The sequence below is a fragment of the Myotis daubentonii genome, chromosome 1 (genome assembly GCF_963259705.1).
Source record: "Myotis daubentonii chromosome 1, mMyoDau2.1, whole genome shotgun sequence".
Taxonomy (NCBI): domain Eukaryota; kingdom Metazoa; phylum Chordata; class Mammalia; order Chiroptera; family Vespertilionidae; genus Myotis; species Myotis daubentonii.
Genome location: NC_081840.1, coordinates 75,604,456 through 75,632,351, shown reverse-complemented (window position 1 = coordinate 75,632,351; position 27,896 = coordinate 75,604,456). Strand labels below are relative to the sequence as shown.

The 27,896-nt window shown below is 51.8% G+C and overlaps 1 protein-coding gene and 10 pseudogenes across 5 annotated transcripts in view; 10 read left to right on the top strand and 1 right to left on the bottom strand.

The window, feature by feature from the left end:
• LOC132239625 (ribonuclease 4-like) overlaps positions 1–27,896 on the bottom strand; it is a 337,426-nt gene that overhangs the window by 47,367 nt on the left and 262,163 nt on the right. The window lies entirely within an intron of this gene.
• Positions 1,401–2,479, top strand: LOC132228054 (UV excision repair protein RAD23 homolog B-like; annotated as a pseudogene).
• Positions 4,189–5,267, top strand: LOC132228051 (UV excision repair protein RAD23 homolog B-like; annotated as a pseudogene).
• Positions 7,019–8,097, top strand: LOC132228047 (UV excision repair protein RAD23 homolog B-like; annotated as a pseudogene).
• LOC132228040 (UV excision repair protein RAD23 homolog B-like) lies at positions 9,809–10,887 on the top strand (annotated as a pseudogene).
• Positions 12,596–13,674, top strand: LOC132228035 (UV excision repair protein RAD23 homolog B-like; annotated as a pseudogene).
• LOC132228027 (UV excision repair protein RAD23 homolog B-like) lies at positions 15,390–16,468 on the top strand (annotated as a pseudogene).
• On the top strand, positions 18,182–19,260 carry LOC132228023 (UV excision repair protein RAD23 homolog B-like; annotated as a pseudogene).
• On the top strand, positions 20,974–22,052 carry LOC132228018 (UV excision repair protein RAD23 homolog B-like; annotated as a pseudogene).
• On the top strand, positions 23,767–24,845 carry LOC132228011 (UV excision repair protein RAD23 homolog B-like; annotated as a pseudogene).
• LOC132228004 (UV excision repair protein RAD23 homolog B-like) lies at positions 26,558–27,636 on the top strand (annotated as a pseudogene).

Sequence of the window (27,896 nt, the reverse complement as noted above, 5' to 3'; positions counted from 1 at the left end):
CTTCCTGGGTTTCACTCTTTTTCGTGTACTAGATCCAGAAATTTAGTGTAATGCCCTGCTTTATATTTCTTTGACTTCACATTGGATTCAGAAAGAATCTACAGTCTTTATTTCATGGCAACACTGGATAATGGCTTTATGAAATTAAAACAGATTTGGAACAACTGCAGAGATGCCAAATAATTGATGGGTATTGTTGCTGCTTCAAAGTTCCCCTCACCATTCCAAGGTCACCGCCAACGGACGCGACCCAGTCACCCTAAGTGAAAAGGAGCCAGCTCGACGGGCCTTAAATACCTGGCGGGCGGAGGGCAAGTGCGTGCTCGCTTTGGCAGCACATATGCCAGTGCACCTGGCCTGCCTCCGATCCTGCACCAGCAGTCGGACACCCCCCTGCCAGCCAGCCAGCCAGCCACCCACCCACCAGCCTGATTGCTCCCAACTGCCCCCCCACTCACCAGGGGGGCCGATTGGGGGTGGGGAACCTAGGTGGCGGTGGGATGTGCCCCTGTAGTGGGGCACCTATGTGGCGAGGTGGGGCACCTGTGTGATGAGGAGGGGTGGGCGCCGATGAGGTGGGGCACCTGTGTGATGAGGTGGGGTGGGCGCCGATGAGGTGGGGCACCTGTGTGTGGGGCACCTGTGTGATGACGTAGGGTGGGCGCCGATGAGGTGGGGCACCTGTGGGATGACGTGGGGTGGGCGCAGATCAGGTGGGGCACATGTGTGGTGGCATGCGGTGGGGCCCCCCTATGTGGTGGGGCATGCATGCTCTTTGGCCACTTCACAACTTTTGCTTGTGGTGCCCCTGCTATGAAAATACCTTCTCCCCCTGCCCGGGACAGCGATGGAATGCTCAACGTACATGGGAACCTTTGGCAGATACAGTTATAATTAATGGTTATTAGTTAGAATATTATAGAATGTTGGGTTTTACTGAAAGGACAACATTCCATGTCATCTACATTAGAATGAAATCCATCACCCTGTCATTTGAAACTTCTTCTTGTCAGAGTCTTGATGCTGGCAGCCACCAGCCTGTGCTGAGCTAGCGGATTCCCTGCTTGTCTCCAAGTGCTTCTTGAGCTTCCTGCACACTCAGGGGCTTGTGCCTGAGGAAGCTATGTGGACCGATCTCGCGGGAAAGGCCACAGTCATGGAGGCAGCTGCTTGGCCAGAGGCCATGGCGGGGGGGGGGGGGGGCGAATGGGGTAGCGGGGGGGAGGAAGAGGCTGCCCCGCTGGGCGAATGTGACAAATCCCCACCCCCACTGTCTTCCTTCTGAGCACACGGGGAGCGCGGGTGACCCCAAGGCCATACCTGGCCACAGACCTCCCCCCCCCCACCCCCATTGGCCGGCACCTGGAGCAGGCCCGGCAGTGTATCTGAGCTGTGGCACCATGCAGGTCGCCCTGAAGACCCTCCAGCAGCAGACCTTTAACATCGACATGGACCCCAAGGTGACGGTGAAAGCACTGAAAGAGAAGATTGAATCTGCAAAGGGGAAGGATGCCTTTCCTGTAGCTGGTCGGAAGTTAATGTGCGCAGGTAAAATCCTCAATGATGCTACTGCTCTAAACGAATATCAAATTGATGGGAAAAACTTTGTGCTGGTTATGGTGACAAAACCCAAAGCAGTGACAACACCAGCACCCACAATGACGCAGCAATCAAATCCTACCACAACTACCGCAGTTAGTTCCTCCACAGCACCAGCTGTGGCTCAGGTCCCAACCCCCACCCCTGCTTTGGCTCCCACTCCCACTCCCACTCCGACTCCTTCTCCTACTCCTACTCCAGCTCCAGCCCTACTCCCACACCTACATCTCTCACTCCAGCATCAACGGCAGCATCTTCAGAACCTGCACCTGTTAGTGTCACAAAACAGGAGAACCCTGCAGAACAGCCAGCAGAAACACCAGTGGCTACTAGCCCCACATCAACTGACAGTACATCGGGAGATTCTTGCCGGTCAAATCTTTTTGAAGATGCCACAAGTGCACGTGTGACACTTATGAGAATATGGTGGTAACTGAGATTATGTCAATGGGCTATGAACGAAAGCAAGTAATTGCAGCCCTGAGAGCCAGTTTCAACAACCCTGGCCGAGCAGTGGAGTATCTTTTCATGGGGATTCCTGGAGACAGAGAAAGTCAGGCTGTGGTTGATCCCTCTCCAGTAGCTACTACTGAGCCTTCTCAGTGTTCAGTGGCTGCAGCTGCAGCAACTACGACAGCAGCAACTACAACAATAAGTTCTGGAGGACATCCCCCTGAATCAGCCTCAGTTTCAACAGATGAGACAAATTATTCAACAGAATCCTTCCCTGTTTCCAGCATTGCTATATCAGATAGGTTGAGAAAATCCTCAATTACTGCAGATAAAGGCATCAGGATTTCCTGAAGGACTTGTGATACAAGCATACTTTGCTTGTAGAAGAATGAGAAGTTGGCTGCCAATTGCCAATTTTCTCCTATAGCCAAACTCTGATGAAGATTGAAAGGGGCTGTTTTTTTTGTTTTTTTGTTTTTTTTTTTTTTTTAATATCACACCTCACACCGGTGCGTTACACGAACTTTGTTCACTGGATTGTCTGGGATAACTTGGGCTCATATCCACAATACCTGTATAAGGTAGTAGATTGTTGGGGGGTGGGAGGGAGGGATCTAGGCTAAATACAGTGCATGTCTGCTTCAATTAGTAGATGCTGCAGATCCACACAGTGTGTAAAATAGACAACCAAAAAGCAGCTTTTGCAGGTCTCTCTCTTGTAAAAAACAGTAGGTAACTTCCTGGGTTTCACTCTTTTTCGTGTACTAGATCCAGAAATTTAGTGTAATGCCCTGCTTTATATTTCTTTGACTTCACATTGGATTCAGAAAGAATCTACAGTCTTTATTTCATGGCAACACTGGATAATGGCTTTATGAAATTAAAACAGATTTGGAACAACTGCAGAGATGCCAAATAATTGATGGGTATTGTTGCTGCTTCAAAGTTCCCCTCACCATTCCAAGGTCACCGCCAACGGACGCGACCCAGTCACCCTAAGTGAAAAGGAGCCAGCTCGACGGGCCTTAAATACCTGGCGGGCGGAGGGCAAGTGCGTGCTCGCTTTGGCAGCACATATGCCAGTGCACCTGGCCTGCCTCCGATCCTGCACCAGCAGTCGGACACCCCCCTGCCAGCCAGCCAGCCAGCCACCCACCCACCAGCCTGATTGCTCCCAACTGCCCCCCCACTCACCAGGGGGGCCGATTGGGGGTGGGGAACCTAGGTGGCGGTGGGATGTGCCCCTGTAGTGGGGCACCTATGTGGCGAGGTGGGGCACCTGTGTGATGAGGAGGGGTGGGCGCCGATGAGGTGGGGCACCTGTGTGATGAGGTGGGGTGGGCGCCGATGAGGTGGGGCACCTGTGTGTGGGGCACCTGTGTGATGACGTAGGGTGGGCGCCGATGAGGTGGGGCACCTGTGGGATGACGTGGGGTGGGCGCAGATCAGGTGGGGCACATGTGTGGTGGCATGCGGTGGGGCCCCCCTATGTGGTGGGGCATGCATGCTCTTTGGCCACTTCACAACTTTTGCTTGTGGTGCCCCTGCTATGAAAATACCTTCTCCCCCTGCCCGGGACAGCGATGGAATGCTCAACGTACATGGGAACCTTTGGCAGATACAGTTATAATTAATGGTTATTAGTTAGAATATTATAGAATGTTGGGTTTTACTGAAAGGACAACATTCCATGTCATCTACATTAGAATGAAATCCATCACCCTGTCATTTGAAACTTCTTCTTGTCAGAGTCTTGATGCTGGCAGCCACCAGCCTGTGCTGAGCTAGCGGATTCCCTGCTTGTCTCCAAGTGCTTCTTGAGCTTCCTGCACACTCAGGGGCTTGTGCCTGAGGAAGCTATGTGGACCGATCTCGCGGGAAAGGCCACAGTCATGGAGGCAGCTGCTTGGCCAGAGGCCATGGCGGGGGGGGGGGGGGGCGAATGGGGTAGCGGGGGGGAGGAAGAGGCTGCCCCGCTGGGCGAATGTGACAAATCCCCACCCCCACTGTCTTCCTTCTGAGCACACGGGGAGCGCGGGTGACCCCAAGGCCATACCTGGCCACAGACCTCCCCCCCCCCACCCCCATTGGCCGGCACCTGGAGCAGGCCCGGCAGTGTATCTGAGCTGTGGCACCATGCAGGTCGCCCTGAAGACCCTCCAGCAGCAGACCTTTAACATCGACATGGACCCCAAGGTGACGGTGAAAGCACTGAAAGAGAAGATTGAATCTGCAAAGGGGAAGGATGCCTTTCCTGTAGCTGGTCGGAAGTTAATGTGCGCAGGTAAAATCCTCAATGATGCTACTGCTCTAAACGAATATCAAATTGATGGGAAAAACTTTGTGCTGGTTATGGTGACAAAACCCAAAGCAGTGACAACACCAGCACCCACAATGACGCAGCAATCAAATCCTACCACAACTACCGCAGTTAGTTCCTCCACAGCACCAGCTGTGGCTCAGGTCCCAACCCCCACCCCTGCTTTGGCTCCCACTCCCACTCCCACTCCGACTCCTTCTCCTACTCCTACTCCAGCTCCAGCCCTACTCCCACACCTACATCTCTCACTCCAGCATCAACGGCAGCATCTTCAGAACCTGCACCTGTTAGTGTCACAAAACAGGAGAACCCTGCAGAACAGCCAGCAGAAACACCAGTGGCTACTAGCCCCACATCAACTGACAGTACATCGGGAGATTCTTGCCGGTCAAATCTTTTTGAAGATGCCACAAGTGCACGTGTGACACTTATGAGAATATGGTGGTAACTGAGATTATGTCAATGGGCTATGAACGAAAGCAAGTAATTGCAGCCCTGAGAGCCAGTTTCAACAACCCTGGCCGAGCAGTGGAGTATCTTTTCATGGGGATTCCTGGAGACAGAGAAAGTCAGGCTGTGGTTGATCCCTCTCCAGTAGCTACTACTGAGCCTTCTCAGTGTTCAGTGGCTGCAGCTGCAGCAACTACGACAGCAGCAACTACAACAATAAGTTCTGGAGGACATCCCCCTGAATCAGCCTCAGTTTCAACAGATGAGACAAATTATTCAACAGAATCCTTCCCTGTTTCCAGCATTGCTATATCAGATAGGTTGAGAAAATCCTCAATTACTGCAGATAAAGGCATCAGGATTTCCTGAAGGACTTGTGATACAAGCATACTTTGCTTGTAGAAGAATGAGAAGTTGGCTGCCAATTGCCAATTTTCTCCTATAGCCAAACTCTGATGAAGATTGAAAGGGGCTGTTTTTTTTGTTTTTTTGTTTTTTTTTTTTTTTTAATATCACACCTCACACCGGTGCGTTACACGAACTTTGTTCACTGGATTGTCTGGGATAACTTGGGCTCATATCCACAATACCTGTATAAGGTAGTAGATTGTTGGGGGGTGGGAGGGAGGGATCTAGGCTAAATACAGTGCATGTCTGCTTCAATTAGTAGATGCTGCAGATCCACACAGTGTGTAAAATAGACAACCAAAAAGCAGCTTTTGCAGGTCTCTCTCTTGTAAAAAACAGTAGGTAACTTCCTGGGTTTCACTCTTTTTCGTGTACTAGATCCAGAAATTTAGTGTAATGCCCTGCTTTATATTTCTTTGACTTCACATTGGATTCAGAAAGAATCTACAGTCTTTATTTCATGGCAACACTGGATAATGGCTTTATGAAATTAAAACAGATTTGGAACAACTGCAGAGATGCCAAATAATTGATGGGTATTGTTGCTGCTTCAAAGTTCCCCTCACCATTCCAAGGTCACCGCCAACGGACGCGACCCAGTCACCCTAAGTGAAAAGGAGCCAGCTCGACGGGCCTTAAATACCTGGCGGGCGGAGGGCAAGTGCGTGCTCGCTTTGGCAGCACATATGCCAGTGCACCTGGCCTGCCTCCGATCCTGCACCAGCAGTCGGACACCCCCCTGCCAGCCAGCCAGCCAGCCACCCACCCACCAGCCTGATTGCTCCCAACTGCCCCCCCACTCACCAGGGGGGCCGATTGGGGGTGGGGAACCTAGGTGGCGGTGGGATGTGCCCCTGTAGTGGGGCACCTATGTGGCGAGGTGGGGCACCTGTGTGATGAGGAGGGGTGGGCGCCGATGAGGTGGGGCACCTGTGTGATGAGGTGGGGTGGGCGCCGATGAGGTGGGGCACCTGTGTGATGAGGTGGGGTGGGCGCCGATGAGGTGGGGCACCTGTGTGTGGGGCACCTGTGTGATGACGTAGGGTGGGCGCCGATGAGGTGGGGCACCTGTGGGATGACGTGGGGTGGGCGCAGATCAGGTGGGGCACATGTGTGGTGGCATGCGGTGGGGCCCCCCTATGTGGTGGGGCATGCATGCTCTTTGGCCACTTCACAACTTTTGCTTGTGGTGCCCCTGCTATGAAAATACCTTCTCCCCCTGCCCGGGACAGCGATGGAATGCTCAACGTACATGGGAACCTTTGGCAGATACAGTTATAATTAATGGTTATTAGTTAGAATATTATAGAATGTTGGGTTTTACTGAAAGGACAACATTCCATGTCATCTACATTAGAATGAAATCCATCACCCTGTCATTTGAAACTTCTTCTTGTCAGAGTCTTGATGCTGGCAGCCACCAGCCTGTGCTGAGCTAGCGGATTCCCTGCTTGTCTCCAAGTGCTTCTTGAGCTTCCTGCACACTCAGGGGCTTGTGCCTGAGGAAGCTATGTGGACCGATCTCGCGGGAAAGGCCACAGTCATGGAGGCAGCTGCTTGGCCAGAGGCCATGGCGGGGGGGGGGGGGGGGCGAATGGGGTAGCGGGGGGGAGGAAGAGGCTGCCCCGCTGGGCGAATGTGACAAATCCCCACCCCCACTGTCTTCCTTCTGAGCACACGGGGAGCGCGGGTGACCCCAAGGCCATACCTGGCCACAGACCTCCCCCCCCCCACCCCCATTGGCCGGCACCTGGAGCAGGCCCGGCAGTGTATCTGAGCTGTGGCACCATGCAGGTCGCCCTGAAGACCCTCCAGCAGCAGACCTTTAACATCGACATGGACCCCAAGGTGACGGTGAAAGCACTGAAAGAGAAGATTGAATCTGCAAAGGGGAAGGATGCCTTTCCTGTAGCTGGTCGGAAGTTAATGTGCGCAGGTAAAATCCTCAATGATGCTACTGCTCTAAACGAATATCAAATTGATGGGAAAAACTTTGTGCTGGTTATGGTGACAAAACCCAAAGCAGTGACAACACCAGCACCCACAATGACGCAGCAATCAAATCCTACCACAACTACCGCAGTTAGTTCCTCCACAGCACCAGCTGTGGCTCAGGTCCCAACCCCCACCCCTGCTTTGGCTCCCACTCCCACTCCCACTCCGACTCCTTCTCCTACTCCTACTCCAGCTCCAGCCCTACTCCCACACCTACATCTCTCACTCCAGCATCAACGGCAGCATCTTCAGAACCTGCACCTGTTAGTGTCACAAAACAGGAGAACCCTGCAGAACAGCCAGCAGAAACACCAGTGGCTACTAGCCCCACATCAACTGACAGTACATCGGGAGATTCTTGCCGGTCAAATCTTTTTGAAGATGCCACAAGTGCACGTGTGACACTTATGAGAATATGGTGGTAACTGAGATTATGTCAATGGGCTATGAACGAAAGCAAGTAATTGCAGCCCTGAGAGCCAGTTTCAACAACCCTGGCCGAGCAGTGGAGTATCTTTTCATGGGGATTCCTGGAGACAGAGAAAGTCAGGCTGTGGTTGATCCCTCTCCAGTAGCTACTACTGAGCCTTCTCAGTGTTCAGTGGCTGCAGCTGCAGCAACTACGACAGCAGCAACTACAACAATAAGTTCTGGAGGACATCCCCCTGAATCAGCCTCAGTTTCAACAGATGAGACAAATTATTCAACAGAATCCTTCCCTGTTTCCAGCATTGCTATATCAGATAGGTTGAGAAAATCCTCAATTACTGCAGATAAAGGCATCAGGATTTCCTGAAGGACTTGTGATACAAGCATACTTTGCTTGTAGAAGAATGAGAAGTTGGCTGCCAATTGCCAATTTTCTCCTATAGCCAAACTCTGATGAAGATTGAAAGGGGCTGTTTTTTTTGTTTTTTTGTTTTTTTTTTTTTTTTAATATCACACCTCACACCGGTGCGTTACACGAACTTTGTTCACTGGATTGTCTGGGATAACTTGGGCTCATATCCACAATACCTGTATAAGGTAGTAGATTGTTGGGGGGTGGGAGGGAGGGATCTAGGCTAAATACAGTGCATGTCTGCTTCAATTAGTAGATGCTGCAGATCCACACAGTGTGTAAAATAGACAACCAAAAAGCAGCTTTTGCAGGTCTCTCTCTTGTAAAAAACAGTAGGTAACTTCCTGGGTTTCACTCTTTTTCGTGTACTAGATCCAGAAATTTAGTGTAATGCCCTGCTTTATATTTCTTTGACTTCACATTGGATTCAGAAAGAATCTACAGTCTTTATTTCATGGCAACACTGGATAATGGCTTTATGAAATTAAAACAGATTTGGAACAACTGCAGAGATGCCAAATAATTGATGGGTATTGTTGCTGCTTCAAAGTTCCCCTCACCATTCCAAGGTCACCGTCAACGGACGCGACCCAGTCACCCTAAGTGAAAAGGAGCCAGCTCGACGGGCCTTAAATACCTGGCGGGCGGAGGGCAAGTGCGTGCTCGCTTTGGCAGCACATATGCCAGTGCACCTGGCCTGCCTCCGATCCTGCACCAGCAGTCGGACACCCCCCTGCCAGCCAGCCAGCCAGCCACCCACCCACCAGCCTGATTGCTCCCAACTGCCCCCCCACTCACCAGGGGGGCCGATTGGGGGTGGGGAACCTAGGTGGCGGTGGGATGTGCCCCTGTAGTGGGGCACCTATGTGGCGAGGTGGGGCACCTGTGTGATGAGGAGGGGTGGGCGCCGATGAGGTGGGGCACCTGTGTGATGAGGTGGGGTGGGCGCCGATGAGGTGGGGCACCTGTGTGTGGGGCACCTGTGTGATGACGTAGGGTGGGCGCCGATGAGGTGGGGCACCTGTGGGATGACGTGGGGTGGGCGCAGATCAGGTGGGGCACATGTGTGGTGGCATGCGGTGGGGCCCCCCTATGTGGTGGGGCATGCATGCTCTTTGGCCACTTCACAACTTTTGCTTGTGGTGCCCCTGCTATGAAAATACCTTCTCCCCCTGCCCGGGACAGCGATGGAATGCTCAACGTACATGGGAACCTTTGGCAGATACAGTTATAATTAATGGTTATTAGTTAGAATATTATAGAATGTTGGGTTTTACTGAAAGGACAACATTCCATGTCATCTACATTAGAATGAAATCCATCACCCTGTCATTTGAAACTTCTTCTTGTCAGAGTCTTGATGCTGGCAGCCACCAGCCTGTGCTGAGCTAGCGGATTCCCTGCTTGTCTCCAAGTGCTTCTTGAGCTTCCTGCACACTCAGGGGCTTGTGCCTGAGGAAGCTATGTGGACCGATCTCGCGGGAAAGGCCACAGTCATGGAGGCAGCTGCTTGGCCAGAGGCCATGGCGGGGGGGGGGGGGGGGGCGAATGGGGTAGCGGGGGGGAGGAAGAGGCTGCCCCGCTGGGCGAATGTGACAAATCCCCACCCCCACTGTCTTCCTTCTGAGCACACGGGGAGCGCGGGTGACCCCAAGGCCATACCTGGCCACAGACCTCCCCCCCCCCACCCCCATTGGCCGGCACCTGGAGCAGGCCCGGCAGTGTATCTGAGCTGTGGCACCATGCAGGTCGCCCTGAAGACCCTCCAGCAGCAGACCTTTAACATCGACATGGACCCCAAGGTGACGGTGAAAGCACTGAAAGAGAAGATTGAATCTGCAAAGGGGAAGGATGCCTTTCCTGTAGCTGGTCGGAAGTTAATGTGCGCAGGTAAAATCCTCAATGATGCTACTGCTCTAAACGAATATCAAATTGATGGGAAAAACTTTGTGCTGGTTATGGTGACAAAACCCAAAGCAGTGACAACACCAGCACCCACAATGACGCAGCAATCAAATCCTACCACAACTACTGCAGTTAGTTCCTCCACAGCACCAGCTGTGGCTCAGGTCCCAACCCCCACCCCTGCTTTGGCTCCCACTCCCACTCCCACTCCGACTCCTTCTCCTACTCCTACTCCAGCTCCAGCCCTACTCCCACACCTACATCTCTCACTCCAGCATCAACGGCAGCATCTTCAGAACCTGCACCTGTTAGTGTCACAAAACAGGAGAACCCTGCAGAACAGCCAGCAGAAACACCAGTGGCTACTAGCCCCACATCAACTGACAGTACATCGGGAGATTCTTGCCGGTCAAATCTTTTTGAAGATGCCACAAGTGCACGTGTGACACTTATGAGAATATGGTGGTAACTGAGATTATGTCAATGGGCTATGAACGAAAGCAAGTAATTGCAGCCCTGAGAGCCAGTTTCAACAACCCTGGCCGAGCAGTGGAGTATCTTTTCATGGGGATTCCTGGAGACAGAGAAAGTCAGGCTGTGGTTGATCCCTCTCCAGTAGCTACTACTGAGCCTTCTCAGTGTTCAGTGGCTGCAGCTGCAGCAACTACGACAGCAGCAACTACAACAATAAGTTCTGGAGGACATCCCCCTGAATCAGCCTCAGTTTCAACAGATGAGACAAATTATTCAACAGAATCCTTCCCTGTTTCCAGCATTGCTATATCAGATAGGTTGAGAAAATCCTCAATTACTGCAGATAAAGGCATCAGGATTTCCTGAAGGACTTGTGATACAAGCATACTTTGCTTGTAGAAGAATGAGAAGTTGGCTGCCAATTGCCAATTTTCTCCTATAGCCAAACTCTGATGAAGATTGAAAGGGGCTGTTTTTTTTGTTTTTTTTTTGTTTTTTTTTTTTTAATATCACACCTCACACCGGTGCGTTACACGAACTTTGTTCACTGGATTGTCTGGGATAACTTGGGCTCATATCCACAATACCTGTATAAGGTAGTAGATTGTTGGGGGGTGGGAGGGAGGGATCTAGGCTAAATACAGTGCATGTCTGCTTCAATTAGTAGATGCTGCAGATCCACACAGTGTGTAAAATAGACAACCAAAAAGCAGCTTTTGCAGGTCTCTCTCTTGTAAAAAACAGTAGGTAACTTCCTGGGTTTCACTCTTTTTCGTGTACTAGATCCAGAAATTTAGTGTAATGCCCTGCTTTATATTTCTTTGACTTCACATTGGATTCAGAAAGAATCTACAGTCTTTATTTCATGGCAACACTGGATAATGGCTTTATGAAATTAAAACAGATTTGGAACAACTGCAGAGATGCCAAATAATTGATGGGTATTGTTGCTGCTTCAAAGTTCCCCTCACCATTCCAAGGTCACCGTCAACGGACGCGACCCAGTCACCCTAAGTGAAAAGGAGCCAGCTCGACGGGCCTTAAATACCTGGCGGGCGGAGGGCAAGTGCGTGCTCGCTTTGGCAGCACATATGCCAGTGCACCTGGCCTGCCTCCGATCCTGCACCAGCAGTCGGACACCCCCCTGCCAGCCAGCCAGCCACCCACCCACCAGCCTGATTGCTCCCAACTGCCCCCCCACTCACCAGGGGGGCCGATTGGGGGTGGGGAACCTAGGTGGCGGTGGGATGTGCCCCTGTAGTGGGGCACCTATGTGGCGAGGTGGGGCACCTGTGTGATGAGGAGGGGTGGGCGCCGATGAGGTGGGGCACCTGTGTGATGAGGTGGGGTGGGCGCCGATGAGGTGGGGCACCTGTGTGTGGGGCACCTGTGTGATGACGTAGGGTGGGCGCCGATGAGGTGGGGCACCTGTGGGATGACGTGGGGTGGGCGCAGATCAGGTGGGGCACATGTGTGGTGGCATGCGGTGGGGCCCCCCTATGTGGTGGGGCATGCATGCTCTTTGGCCACTTCACAACTTTTGCTTGTGGTGCCCCTGCTATGAAAATACCTTCTCCCCCTGCCCGGGACAGCGATGGAATGCTCAACGTACATGGGAACCTTTGGCAGATACAGTTATAATTAATGGTTATTAGTTAGAATATTATAGAATGTTGGGTTTTACTGAAAGGACAACATTCCATGTCATCTACATTAGAATGAAATCCATCACCCTGTCATTTGAAACTTCTTCTTGTCAGAGTCTTGATGCTGGCAGCCACCAGCCTGTGCTGAGCTAGCGGATTCCCTGCTTGTCTCCAAGTGCTTCTTGAGCTTCCTGCACACTCAGGGGCTTGTGCCTGAGGAAGCTATGTGGACCGATCTCGCGGGAAAGGCCACAGTCATGGAGGCAGCTGCTTGGCCAGAGGCCATGGCGGGGGGGGGGGGGGGGGGCGAATGGGGTAGCGGGGGGGAGGAAGAGGCTGCCCCGCTGGGCGAATGTGACAAATCCCCACCCCCACTGTCTTCCTTCTGAGCACACGGGGAGCGCGGGTGACCCCAAGGCCATACCTGGCCACAGACCTCCCCCCCCCCACCCCCATTGGCCGGCACCTGGAGCAGGCCCGGCAGTGTATCTGAGCTGTGGCACCATGCAGGTCGCCCTGAAGACCCTCCAGCAGCAGACCTTTAACATCGACATGGACCCCAAGGTGACGGTGAAAGCACTGAAAGAGAAGATTGAATCTGCAAAGGGGAAGGATGCCTTTCCTGTAGCTGGTCGGAAGTTAATGTGCGCAGGTAAAATCCTCAATGATGCTACTGCTCTAAACGAATATCAAATTGATGGGAAAAACTTTGTGCTGGTTATGGTGACAAAACCCAAAGCAGTGACAACACCAGCACCCACAATGACGCAGCAATCAAATCCTACCACAACTACTGCAGTTAGTTCCTCCACAGCACCAGCTGTGGCTCAGGTCCCAACCCCCACCCCTGCTTTGGCTCCCACTCCCACTCCCACTCCGACTCCTTCTCCTACTCCTACTCCAGCTCCAGCCCTACTCCCACACCTACATCTCTCACTCCAGCATCAACGGCAGCATCTTCAGAACCTGCACCTGTTAGTGTCACAAAACAGGAGAACCCTGCAGAACAGCCAGCAGAAACACCAGTGGCTACTAGCCCCACATCAACTGACAGTACATCGGGAGATTCTTGCCGGTCAAATCTTTTTGAAGATGCCACAAGTGCACGTGTGACACTTATGAGAATATGGTGGTAACTGAGATTATGTCAATGGGCTATGAACGAAAGCAAGTAATTGCAGCCCTGAGAGCCAGTTTCAACAACCCTGGCCGAGCAGTGGAGTATCTTTTCATGGGGATTCCTGGAGACAGAGAAAGTCAGGCTGTGGTTGATCCCTCTCCAGTAGCTACTACTGAGCCTTCTCAGTGTTCAGTGGCTGCAGCTGCAGCAACTACGACAGCAGCAACTACAACAATAAGTTCTGGAGGACATCCCCCTGAATCAGCCTCAGTTTCAACAGATGAGACAAATTATTCAACAGAATCCTTCCCTGTTTCCAGCATTGCTATATCAGATAGGTTGAGAAAATCCTCAATTACTGCAGATAAAGGCATCAGGATTTCCTGAAGGACTTGTGATACAAGCATACTTTGCTTGTAGAAGAATGAGAAGTTGGCTGCCAATTGCCAATTTTCTCCTATAGCCAAACTCTGATGAAGATTGAAAGGGGCTGTTTTTTTTTTTTTTTTTTTTTTTTTTTTTTTTTTTTTTAATATCACACCTCACACCGGTGCGTTACACGAACTTTGTTCACTGGATTGTCTGGGATAACTTGGGCTCATATCCACAATACCTGTATAAGGTAGTAGATTGTTGGGGGGTGGGAGGGAGGGATCTAGGCTAAATACAGTGCATGTCTGCTTCAATTAGTAGATGCTGCAGATCCACACAGTGTGTAAAATAGACAACCAAAAAGCAGCTTTTGCAGGTCTCTCTCTTGTAAAAAACAGTAGGTAACTTCCTGGGTTTCACTCTTTTTCGTGTACTAGATCCAGAAATTTAGTGTAATGCCCTGCTTTATATTTCTTTGACTTCACATTGGATTCAGAAAGAATCTACAGTCTTTATTTCATGGCAACACTGGATAATGGCTTTATGAAATTAAAACAGATTTGGAACAACTGCAGAGATGCCAAATAATTGATGGGTATTGTTGCTGCTTCAAAGTTCCCCTCACCATTCCAAGGTCACCGCCAACGGACGCGACCCAGTCACCCTAAGTGAAAAGGAGCCAGCTCGACGGGCCTTAAATACCTGGCGGGCGGAGGGCAAGTGCGTGCTCGCTTTGGCAGCACATATGCCAGTGCACCTGGCCTGCCTCCGATCCTGCACCAGCAGTCGGACACCCCCCTGCCAGCCAGCCAGCCAGCCACCCACCCACCAGCCTGATTGCTCCCAACTGCCCCCCCACTCACCAGGGGGGCCGATTGGGGGTGGGGAACCTAGGTGGCGGTGGGATGTGCCCCTGTAGTGGGGCACCTATGTGGCGAGGTGGGGCACCTGTGTGATGAGGAGGGGTGGGCGCCGATGAGGTGGGGCACCTGTGTGATGAGGTGGGGTGGGCGCCGATGAGGTGGGGCACCTGTGTGTGGGGCACCTGTGTGATGACGTAGGGTGGGCGCCGATGAGGTGGGGCACCTGTGGGATGACGTGGGGTGGGCGCAGATCAGGTGGGGCACATGTGTGGTGGCATGCGGTGGGGCCCCCCTATGTGGTGGGGCATGCATGCTCTTTGGCCACTTCACAACTTTTGCTTGTGGTGCCCCTGCTATGAAAATACCTTCTCCCCCTGCCCGGGACAGCGATGGAATGCTCAACGTACATGGGAACCTTTGGCAGATACAGTTATAATTAATGGTTATTAGTTAGAATATTATAGAATGTTGGGTTTTACTGAAAGGACAACATTCCATGTCATCTACATTAGAATGAAATCCATCACCCTGTCATTTGAAACTTCTTCTTGTCAGAGTCTTGATGCTGGCAGCCACCAGCCTGTGCTGAGCTAGCGGATTCCCTGCTTGTCTCCAAGTGCTTCTTGAGCTTCCTGCACACTCAGGGGCTTGTGCCTGAGGAAGCTATGTGGACCGATCTCGCGGGAAAGGCCACAGTCATGGAGGCAGCTGCTTGGCCAGAGGCCATGGCGGGGGGGGGGGGGGGGCGAATGGGGTAGCGGGGGGGAGGAAGAGGCTGCCCCGCTGGGCGAATGTGACAAATCCCCACCCCCACTGTCTTCCTTCTGAGCACACGGGGAGCGCGGGTGACCCCAAGGCCATACCTGGCCACAGACCTCCCCCCCCCCACCCCCATTGGCCGGCACCTGGAGCAGGCCCGGCAGTGTATCTGAGCTGTGGCACCATGCAGGTCGCCCTGAAGACCCTCCAGCAGCAGACCTTTAACATCGACATGGACCCCAAGGTGACGGTGAAAGCACTGAAAGAGAAGATTGAATCTGCAAAGGGGAAGGATGCCTTTCCTGTAGCTGGTCGGAAGTTAATGTGCGCAGGTAAAATCCTCAATGATGCTACTGCTCTAAACGAATATCAAATTGATGGGAAAAACTTTGTGCTGGTTATGGTGACAAAACCCAAAGCAGTGACAACACCAGCACCCACAATGACGCAGCAATCAAATCCTACCACAACTACCGCAGTTAGTTCCTCCACAGCACCAGCTGTGGCTCAGGTCCCAACCCCCACCCCTGCTTTGGCTCCCACTCCCACTCCCACTCCGACTCCTTCTCCTACTCCTACTCCAGCTCCAGCCCTACTCCCACACCTACATCTCTCACTCCAGCATCAACGGCAGCATCTTCAGAACCTGCACCTGTTAGTGTCACAAAACAGGAGAACCCTGCAGAACAGCCAGCAGAAACACCAGTGGCTACTAGCCCCACATCAACTGACAGTACATCGGGAGATTCTTGCCGGTCAAATCTTTTTGAAGATGCCACAAGTGCACGTGTGACACTTATGAGAATATGGTGGTAACTGAGATTATGTCAATGGGCTATGAACGAAAGCAAGTAATTGCAGCCCTGAGAGCCAGTTTCAACAACCCTGGCCGAGCAGTGGAGTATCTTTTCATGGGGATTCCTGGAGACAGAGAAAGTCAGGCTGTGGTTGATCCCTCTCCAGTAGCTACTACTGAGCCTTCTCAGTGTTCAGTGGCTGCAGCTGCAGCAACTACGACAGCAGCAACTACAACAATAAGTTCTGGAGGACATCCCCCTGAATCAGCCTCAGTTTCAACAGATGAGACAAATTATTCAACAGAATCCTTCCCTGTTTCCAGCATTGCTATATCAGATAGGTTGAGAAAATCCTCAATTACTGCAGATAAAGGCATCAGGATTTCCTGAAGGACTTGTGATACAAGCATACTTTGCTTGTAGAAGAATGAGAAGTTGGCTGCCAATTGCCAATTTTCTCCTATAGCCAAACTCTGATGAAGATTGAAAGGGGCTGTTTTTTTTGGTTTTTTTGTTTTTTTTTTTTTTTAATATCACACCTCACACCGGTGCGTTACACGAACTTTGTTCACTGGATTGTCTGGGATAACTTGGGCTCATATCCACAATACCTGTATAAGGTAGTAGATTGTTGGGGGGTGGGAGGGAGGGATCTAGGCTAAATACAGTGCATGTCTGCTTCAATTAGTAGATGCTGCAGATCCACACAGTGTGTAAAATAGACAACCAAAAAGCAGCTTTTGCAGGTCTCTCTCTTGTAAAAAACAGTAGGTAACTTCCTGGGTTTCACTCTTTTTCGTGTACTAGATCCAGAAATTTAGTGTAATGCCCTGCTTTATATTTCTTTGACTTCACATTGGATTCAGAAAGAATCTACAGTCTTTATTTCATGGCAACACTGGATAATGGCTTTATGAAATTAAAACAGATTTGGAACAACTGCAGAGATGCCAAATAATTGATGGGTATTGTTGCTGCTTCAAAGTTCCCCTCACCATTCCAAGGTCACCGCCAACGGACGCGACCCAGTCACCCTAAGTGAAAAGGAGCCAGCTCGACGGGCCTTAAATACCTGGCGGGCGGAGGGCAAGTGCGTGCTCGCTTTGGCAGCACATATGCCAGTGCACCTGGCCTGCCTCCGATCCTGCACCAGCAGTCGGACACCCCCCTGCCAGCCAGCCAGCCAGCCACCCACCCACCAGCCTGATTGCTCCCAACTGCCCCCCCACTCACCAGGGGGGCCGATTGGGGGTGGGGAACCTAGGTGGCGGTGGGATGTGCCCCTGTAGTGGGGCACCTATGTGGCGAGGTGGGGCACCTGTGTGATGAGGAGGGGTGGGCGCCGATGAGGTGGGGCACCTGTGTGATGAGGTGGGGTGGGCGCCGATGAGGTGGGGCACCTGTGTGTGGGGCACCTGTGTGATGACGTAGGGTGGGCGCCGATGAGGTGGGGCACCTGTGGGATGACGTGGGGTGGGCGCAGATCAGGTGGGGCACATGTGTGGTGGCATGCGGTGGGGCCCCCCTATGTGGTGGGGCATGCATGCTCTTTGGCCACTTCACAACTTTTGCTTGTGGTGCCCCTGCTATGAAAATACCTTCTCCCCCTGCCCGGGACAGCGATGGAATGCTCAACGTACATGGGAACCTTTGGCAGATACAGTTATAATTAATGGTTATTAGTTAGAATATTATAGAATGTTGGGTTTTACTGAAAGGACAACATTCCATGTCATCTACATTAGAATGAAATCCATCACCCTGTCATTTGAAACTTCTTCTTGTCAGAGTCTTGATGCTGGCAGCCACCAGCCTGTGCTGAGCTAGCGGATTCCCTGCTTGTCTCCAAGTGCTTCTTGAGCTTCCTGCACACTCAGGGGCTTGTGCCTGAGGAAGCTATGTGGACCGATCTCGCGGGAAAGGCCACAGTCATGGAGGCAGCTGCTTGGCCAGAGGCCATGGCGGGGGGGGGGGGGGGGGGGGCGAATGGGGTAGCGGGGGGGAGGAAGAGGCTGCCCCGCTGGGCGAATGTGACAAATCCCCACCCCCACTGTCTTCCTTCTGAGCACACGGGGAGCGCGGGTGACCCCAAGGCCATACCTGGCCACAGACCTCCCCCCCCCACCCCCATTGGCCGGCACCTGGAGCAGGCCCGGCAGTGTATCTGAGCTGTGGCACCATGCAGGTCGCCCTGAAGACCCTCCAGCAGCAGACCTTTAACATCGACATGGACCCCAAGGTGACGGTGAAAGCACTGAAAGAGAAGATTGAATCTGCAAAGGGGAAGGATGCCTTTCCTGTAGCTGGTCGGAAGTTAATGTGCGCAGGTAAAATCCTCAATGATGCTACTGCTCTAAACGAATATCAAATTGATGGGAAAAACTTTGTGCTGGTTATGGTGACAAAACCCAAAGCAGTGACAACACCAGCACCCACAATGACGCAGCAATCAAATCCTACCACAACTACTGCAGTTAGTTCCTCCACAGCACCAGCTGTGGCTCAGGTCCCAACCCCCACCCCTGCTTTGGCTCCCACTCCCACTCCCACTCCGACTCCTTCTCCTACTCCTACTCCAGCTCCAGCCCTACTCCCACACCTACATCTCTCACTCCAGCATCAACGGCAGCATCTTCAGAACCTGCACCTGTTAGTGTCACAAAACAGGAGAACCCTGCAGAACAGCCAGCAGAAACACCAGTGGCTACTAGCCCCACATCAACTGACAGTACATCGGGAGATTCTTGCCGGTCAAATCTTTTTGAAGATGCCACAAGTGCACGTGTGACACTTATGAGAATATGGTGGTAACTGAGATTATGTCAATGGGCTATGAACGAAAGCAAGTAATTGCAGCCCTGAGAGCCAGTTTCAACAACCCTGGCCGAGCAGTGGAGTATCTTTTCATGGGGATTCCTGGAGACAGAGAAAGTCAGGCTGTGGTTGATCCCTCTCCAGTAGCTACTACTGAGCCTTCTCAGTGTTCAGTGGCTGCAGCTGCAGCAACTACGACAGCAGCAACTACAACAATAAGTTCTGGAGGACATCCCCCTGAATCAGCCTCAGTTTCAACAGATGAGACAAATTATTCAACAGAATCCTTCCCTGTTTCCAGCATTGCTATATCAGATAGGTTGAGAAAATCCTCAATTACTGCAGATAAAGGCATCAGGATTTCCTGAAGGACTTGTGATACAAGCATACTTTGCTTGTAGAAGAATGAGAAGTTGGCTGCCAATTGCCAATTTTCTCCTATAGCCAAACTCTGATGAAGATTGAAAGGGGCTGTTTTTTTTTGTTTTTTTTTTTTTTTTTTTTTTTTTAATATCACACCTCACACCGGTGCGTTACACGAACTTTGTTCACTGGATTGTCTGGGATAACTTGGGCTCATATCCACAATACCTGTATAAGGTAGTAGATTGTTGGGGGGTGGGAGGGAGGGATCTAGGCTAAATACAGTGCATGTCTGCTTCAATTAGTAGATGCTGCAGATCCACACAGTGTGTAAAATAGACAACCAAAAAGCAGCTTTTGCAGGTCTCTCTCTTGTAAAAAACAGTAGGTAACTTCCTGGGTTTCACTCTTTTTCGTGTACTAGATCCAGAAATTTAGTGTAATGCCCTGCTTTATATTTCTTTGACTTCACATTGGATTCAGAAAGAATCTACAGTCTTTATTTCATGGCAACACTGGATAATGGCTTTATGAAATTAAAACAGATTTGGAACAACTGCAGAGATGCCAAATAATTGATGGGTATTGTTGCTGCTTCAAAGTTCCCCTCACCATTCCAAGGTCACCGCCAACGGACGCGACCCAGTCACCCTAAGTGAAAAGGAGCCAGCTCGACGGGCCTTAAATACCTGGCGGGCGGAGGGCAAGTGCGTGCTCGCTTTGGCAGCACATATGCCAGTGCACCTGGCCTGCCTCCGATCCTGCACCAGCAGTCGGACACCCCCCTGCCAGCCAGCCAGCCAGCCACCCACCCACCAGCCTGATTGCTCCCAACTGCCCCCCCACTCACCAGGGGGGCCGATTGGGGGTGGGGAACCTAGGTGGCGGTGGGATGTGCCCCTGTAGTGGGGCACCTATGTGGCGAGGTGGGGCACCTGTGTGATGAGGAGGGGTGGGCGCCGATGAGGTGGGGCACCTGTGTGATGAGGTGGGGTGGGCGCCGATGAGGTGGGGCACCTGTGTGTGGGGCACCTGTGTGATGACGTAGGGTGGGCGCCGATGAGGTGGGGCACCTGTGGGATGACGTGGGGTGGGCGCAGATCAGGTGGGGCACATGTGTGGTGGCATGCGGTGGGGCCCCCCTATGTGGTGGGGCATGCATGCTCTTTGGCCACTTCACAACTTTTGCTTGTGGTGCCCCTGCTATGAAAATACCTTCTCCCCCTGCCCGGGACAGCGATGGAATGCTCAACGTACATGGGAACCTTTGGCAGATACAGTTATAATTAATGGTTATTAGTTAGAATATTATAGAATGTTGGGTTTTACTGAAAGGACAACATTCCATGTCATCTACATTAGAATGAAATCCATCACCCTGTCATTTGAAACTTCTTCTTGTCAGAGTCTTGATGCTGGCAGCCACCAGCCTGTGCTGAGCTAGCGGATTCCCTGCTTGTCTCCAAGTGCTTCTTGAGCTTCCTGCACACTCAGGGGCTTGTGCCTGAGGAAGCTATGTGGACCGATCTCGCGGGAAAGGCCACAGTCATGGAGGCAGCTGCTTGGCCAGAGGCCATGGCGGGGGGGGGGGGGGGGGCGAATGGGGTAGCGGGGGGGAGGAAGAGGCTGCCCCGCTGGGCGAATGTGACAAATCCCCACCCCCACTGTCTTCCTTCTGAGCACACGGGGAGCGCGGGTGACCCCAAGGCCATACCTGGCCACAGACCTCCCCCCCCCCACCCCCATTGGCCGGCACCTGGAGCAGGCCCGGCAGTGTATCTGAGCTGTGGCACCATGCAGGTCGCCCTGAAGACCCTCCAGCAGCAGACCTTTAACATCGACATGGACCCCAAGGTGACGGTGAAAGCACTGAAAGAGAAGATTGAATCTGCAAAGGGGAAGGATGCCTTTCCTGTAGCTGGTCGGAAGTTAATGTGCGCAGGTAAAATCCTCAATGATGCTACTGCTCTAAACGAATATCAAATTGATGGGAAAAACTTTGTGCTGGTTATGGTGACAAAACCCAAAGCAGTGACAACACCAGCACCCACAATGACGCAGCAATCAAATCCTACCACAACTACCGCAGTTAGTTCCTCCACAGCACCAGCTGTGGCTCAGGTCCCAACCCCCACCCCTGCTTTGGCTCCCACTCCCACTCCCACTCCGACTCCTTCTCCTACTCCTACTCCAGCTCCAGCCCTACTCCCACACCTACATCTCTCACTCCAGCATCAACGGCAGCATCTTCAGAACCTGCACCTGTTAGTGTCACAAAACAGGAGAACCCTGCAGAACAGCCAGCAGAAACACCAGTGGCTACTAGCCCCACATCAACTGACAGTACATCGGGAGATTCTTGCCGGTCAAATCTTTTTGAAGATGCCACAAGTGCACGTGTGACACTTATGAGAATATGGTGGTAACTGAGATTATGTCAATGGGCTATGAACGAAAGCAAGTAATTGCAGCCCTGAGAGCCAGTTTCAACAACCCTGGCCGAGCAGTGGAGTATCTTTTCATGGGGATTCCTGGAGACAGAGAAAGTCAGGCTGTGGTTGATCCCTCTCCAGTAGCTACTACTGAGCCTTCTCAGTGTTCAGTGGCTGCAGCTGCAGCAACTACGACAGCAGCAACTACAACAATAAGTTCTGGAGGACATCCCCCTGAATCAGCCTCAGTTTCAACAGATGAGACAAATTATTCAACAGAATCCTTCCCTGTTTCCAGCATTGCTATATCAGATAGGTTGAGAAAATCCTCAATTACTGCAGATAAAGGCATCAGGATTTCCTGAAGGACTTGTGATACAAGCATACTTTGCTTGTAGAAGAATGAGAAGTTGGCTGCCAATTGCCAATTTTCTCCTATAGCCAAACTCTGATGAAGATTGAAAGGGGCTGTTTTTTTTTGTTTTTTTTTTGTTTTTTTTTTTTTAATATCACACCTCACACCGGTGCGTTACACGAACTTTGTTCACTGGATTGTCTGGGATAACTTGGGCTCATATCCACAATACCTGTATAAGGTAGTAGATTGTTGGGGGGTGGGAGGGAGGGATCTAGGCTAAATACAGTGCATGTCTGCTTCAATTAGTAGATGCTGCAGATCCACACAGTGTGTAAAATAGACAACCAAAAAGCAGCTTTTGCAGGTCTCTCTCTTGTAAAAAACAGTAGGTAACTTCCTGGGTTTCACTCTTTTTCGTGTACTAGATCCAGAAATTTAGTGTAATGCCCTGCTTTATATTTCTTTGACTTCACATTGGATTCAGAAAGAATCTACAGTCTTTATTTCATGGCAACACTGGATAATGGCTTTATGAAATTAAAACAGATTTGGAACAACTGCAGAGATGCCAAATAATTGATGGGTATTGTTGCTGCTTCAAAGTTCCCCTCACCATTCCAAGGTCACCGTCAACGGACGCGACCCAGTCACCCTAAGTGAAAAGGAGCCAGCTCGACGGGCCTTAAATACCTGGCGGGCGGAGGGCAAGTGCGTGCTCGCTTTGGCAGCACATATGCCAGTGCACCTGGCCTGCCTCCGATCCTGCACCAGCAGTCGGACACCCCCCTGCCAGCCAGCCAGCCAGCCACCCACCCACCAGCCTGATTGCTCCCAACTGCCCCCCCACTCACCAGGGGGGCCGATTGGGGGTGGGGAACCTAGGTGGCGGTGGGATGTGCCCCTGTAGTGGGGCACCTATGTGGCGAGGTGGGGCACCTGTGTGATGAGGAGGGGTGGGCGCCGATGAGGTGGGGCACCTGTGTGATGAGGTGGGGTGGGCGCCGATGAGGTGGGGCACCTGTGTGTGGGGCACCTGTGTGATGACGTAGGGTGGGCGCCGATGAGGTGGGGCACCTGTGGGATGACGTGGGGTGGGCGCAGATCAGGTGGGGCACATGTGTGGTGGCATGCGGTGGGGCCCCCCTATGTGGTGGGGCATGCATGCTCTTTGGCCACTTCACAACTTTTGCTTGTGGTGCCCCTGCTATGAAAATACCTTCTCCCCCTGCCCGGGACAGCGATGGAATGCTCAACGTACATGGGAACCTTTGGCAGATACAGTTATAATTAATGGTTATTAGTTAGAATATTATAGAATGTTGGGTTTTACTGAAAGGACAACATTCCATGTCATCTACATTAGAATGAAATCCATCACCCTGTCATTTGAAACTTCTTCTTGTCAGAGTCTTGATGCTGGCAGCCACCAGCCTGTGCTGAGCTAGCGGATTCCCTGCTTGTCTCCAAGTGCTTCTTGAGCTTCCTGCACACTCAGGGGCTTGTGCCTGAGGAAGCTATGTGGACCGATCTCGCGGGAAAGGCCACAGTCATGGAGGCAGCTGCTTGGCCAGAGGCCATGGCGGGGGGGGGGGGGGGGGGGCGAATGGGGTAGCGGGGGGGAGGAAGAGGCTGCCCCGCTGGGCGAATGTGACAAATCCCCACCCCCACTGTCTTCCTTCTGAGCACACGGGGAGCGCGGGTGACCCCAAGGCCATACCTGGCCACAGACCTCCCCCCCCCCACCCCCATTGGCCGGCACCTGGAGCAGGCCCGGCAGTGTATCTGAGCTGTGGCACCATGCAGGTCGCCCTGAAGACCCTCCAGCAGCAGACCTTTAACATCGACATGGACCCCAAGGTGACGGTGAAAGCACTGAAAGAGAAGATTGAATCTGCAAAGGGGAAGGATGCCTTTCCTGTAGCTGGTCGGAAGTTAATGTGCGCAGGTAAAATCCTCAATGATGCTACTGCTCTAAACGAATATCAAATTGATGGGAAAAACTTTGTGCTGGTTATGGTGACAAAACCCAAAGCAGTGACAACACCAGCACCCACAATGACGCAGCAATCAAATCCTACCACAACTACTGCAGTTAGTTCCTCCACAGCACCAGCTGTGGCTCAGGTCCCAACCCCCACCCCTGCTTTGGCTCCCACTCCCACTCCCACTCCGACTCCTTCTCCTACTCCTACTCCAGCTCCAGCCCTACTCCCACACCTACATCTCTCACTCCAGCATCAACGGCAGCATCTTCAGAACCTGCACCTGTTAGTGTCACAAAACAGGAGAACCCTGCAGAACAGCCAGCAGAAACACCAGTGGCTACTAGCCCCACATCAACTGACAGTACATCGGGAGATTCTTGCCGGTCAAATCTTTTTGAAGATGCCACAAGTGCACGTGTGACACTTATGAGAATATGGTGGTAACTGAGATTATGTCAATGGGCTATGAACGAAAGCAAGTAATTGCAGCCCTGAGAGCCAGTTTCAACAACCCTGGCCGAGCAGTGGAGTATCTTTTCATGGGGATTCCTGGAGACAGAGAAAGTCAGGCTGTGGTTGATCCCTCTCCAGTAGCTACTACTGAGCCTTCTCAGTGTTCAGTGGCTGCAGCTGCAGCAACTACGACAGCAGCAACTACAACAATAAGTTCTGGAGGACATCCCCCTGAATCAGCCTCAGTTTCAACAGATGAGACAAATTATTCAACAGAATCCTTCCCTGTTTCCAGCATTGCTATATCAGATAGGTTGAGAAAATCCTCAATTACTGCAGATAAAGGCATCAGGATTTCCTGAAGGACTTGTGATACAAGCATACTTTGCTTGTAGAAGAATGAGAAGTTGGCTGCCAATTGCCAATTTTCTCCTATAGCCAAACTCTGATGAAGATTGAAAGGGGCTGTTTTTTTTGTTTTTTTTTTGTTTTTTTTTTTTTAATATCACACCTCACACCGGTGCGTTACACGAACTTTGTTCACTGGATTGTCTGGGATAACTTGGGCTCATATCCACAATACCTGTATAAGGTAGTAGATTGTTGGGGGGTGGGAGGGAGGGATCTAGGCTAAATACAGTGCATGTCTGCTTCAATTAGTAGATGCTGCAGATCCACACAGTGTGTAAAATAGACAACCAAAAAGCAGCTTTTGCAGGTCTCTCTCTTGTAAAAAACAGTAGGTAACTTCCTGGGTTTCACTCTTTTTCGTGTACTAGATCCAGAAATTTAGTGTAATGCCCTGCTTTATATTTCTTTGACTTCACATTGGATTCAGAAAGAATCTACAGTCTTTATTTCATGGCAACACTGGATAATGGCTTTATGAAATTAAAACAGATTTGGAACAACTGCAGAGATGCCAAATAATTGATGGGTATTGTTGCTGCTTCAAAGTTCCCCTCACCATTCCAAGGTCACCGTCAACGGACGCGACCCAGTCACCCTAAGTGAAAAGGAGCCAGCTCGACGGGCCTTAAATACCTGGCGGGCGGAGGGCAAGTGCGTGCTCGCTTTGGCAGCACATATGCCAGTGCACCTGGCCTGCCTCCGATCCTGCACCAGCAGTCGGACACCCCCCTGCCAGCCAGCCAGCCAGCCACCCACCCACCAGCCTGATTGCTCCCAACTGCCCCCCCACTCACCAGGGGGGCCGATTGGGGGTGGGGAACCTAGGTGGCGGTGGGATGTGCCCCTGTAGTGGGGCACCTATGTGGCGAGGTGGGGCACCTGTGTGATGAGGAGGGGTGGGCGCCGATGAGGTGGGGCACCTGTGTGATGAGGTGGGGTGGGCGCCGATGAGGTGGGGCACCTGTGTGTGGGGCACCTGTGTGATGACGTAGGGTGGGCGCCGATGAGGTGGGGCACCTGTGGGATGACGTGGGGTGGGCGCAGATCAGGTGGGGCACATGTGTGGTGGCATGCGGTGGGGCCCCCCTATGTGGTGGGGCATGCATGCTCTTTGGCCACTTCACAACTTTTGCTTGTGGTGCCCCTGCTATGAAAATACCTTCTCCCCCTGCCCGGGACAGCGATGGAATGCTCAACGTACATGGGAACCTTTGGCAGATACAGTTATAATTAATGGTTATTAGTTAGAATATTATAGAATGTTGGGTTTTACTGAAAGGACAACATTCCATGTCATCTACATTAGAATGAAATCCATCACCCTGTCATTTGAAACTTCTTCTTGTCAGAGTCTTGATGCTGGCAGCCACCAGCCTGTGCTGAGCTAGCGGATTCCCTGCTTGTCTCCAAGTGCTTCTTGAGCTTCCTGCACACTCAGGGGCTTGTGCCTGAGGAAGCTATGTGGACCGATCGCGCGGGAAAGGCCACAGTCATGGAGGCAGCTGCTTGGCCAGAGGCCATGGCGGGGGGGGGGGGGGGGGGCGAATGGGGTAGCGGGGGGGAGGAAGAGGCTGCCCCGCTGGGCGAATGTGACAAATCCCCACCCCCACTGTCTTCCTTCTGAGCACACGGGGAGCGCGGGTGACCCCAAGGCCATACCTGGCCACAGACCTCCCCCCCCCCACCCCCATTGGCCGGCACCTGGAGCAGGCCCGGCAGTGTATCTGAGCTGTGGCACCATGCAGGTCGCCCTGAAGACCCTCCAGCAGCAGACCTTTAACATCGACATGGACCCCAAGGTGACGGTGAAAGCACTGAAAGAGAAGATTGAATCTGCAAAGGGGAAGGATGCCTTTCCTGTAGCTGGTCGGAAGTTAATGTGCGCAGGTAAAATCCTCAATGATGCTACTGCTCTAAACGAATATCAAATTGATGGGAAAAACTTTGTGCTGGTTATGGTGACAAAACCCAAAGCAGTGACAACACCAGCACCCACAATGACGCAGCAATCAAATCCTACCACAACTACTGCAGTTAGTTCCTCCACAGCACCAGCTGTGGCTCAGGTCCCAACCCCCACCCCTGCTTTGGCTCCCACTCCCACTCCCACTCCGACTCCTTCTCCTACTCCTACTCCAGCTCCAGCCCTACTCCCACACCTACATCTCTCACTCCAGCATCAACGGCAGCATCTTCAGAACCTGCACCTGTTAGTGTCACAAAACAGGAGAACCCTGCAGAACAGCCAGCAGAAACACCAGTGGCTACTAGCCCCACATCAACTGACAGTACATCGGGAGATTCTTGCCGGTCAAATCTTTTTGAAGATGCCACAAGTGCACGTGTGACACTTATGAGAATATGGTGGTAACTGAGATTATGTCAATGGGCTATGAACGAAAGCAAGTAATTGCAGCCCTGAGAGCCAGTTTCAACAACCCTGGCCGAGCAGTGGAGTATCTTTTCATGGGGATTCCTGGAGACAGAGAAAGTCAGGCTGTGGTTGATCCCTCTCCAGTAGCTACTACTGAGCCTTCTCAGTGTTCAGTGGCTGCAGCTGCAGCAACTACGACAGCAGCAACTACAACAATAAGTTCTGGAGGACATCCCCCTGAATCAGCCTCAGTTTCAACAGATGAGACAAATTATTCAACAGAATCCTTCCCTGTTTCCAGCATTGCTATATCAGATAGGTTGAGAAAATCCTCAATTACTGCAGATAAAGGCATCAGGATTTCCTGAAGGACTTGTGATACAAGCATACTTTGCTTGTAGAAGAATGAGAAGTTGGCTGCCAATTGCCAATTTTCTCCTATAGCCAAACTCTGATGAAGATTGAAAGGGGCTGTTTTTTTTGGTTTTTTTTTGTTTTTTTTTTTTTAATATCACACCTCACACCGGTGCGTTACACGAACTTTGTTCACTGGATTGTCTGGGATAACTTGGGCTCATATCCACAATACCTGTATAAGGTAGTAGATTGTTGGGGGGTGGGAGGGAGGGATCTAGGCTAAATACAGTGCATGTCTGCTTCAATTAGTAGATGCTGCAGATCCACACAGTGTGTAAAATAGACAA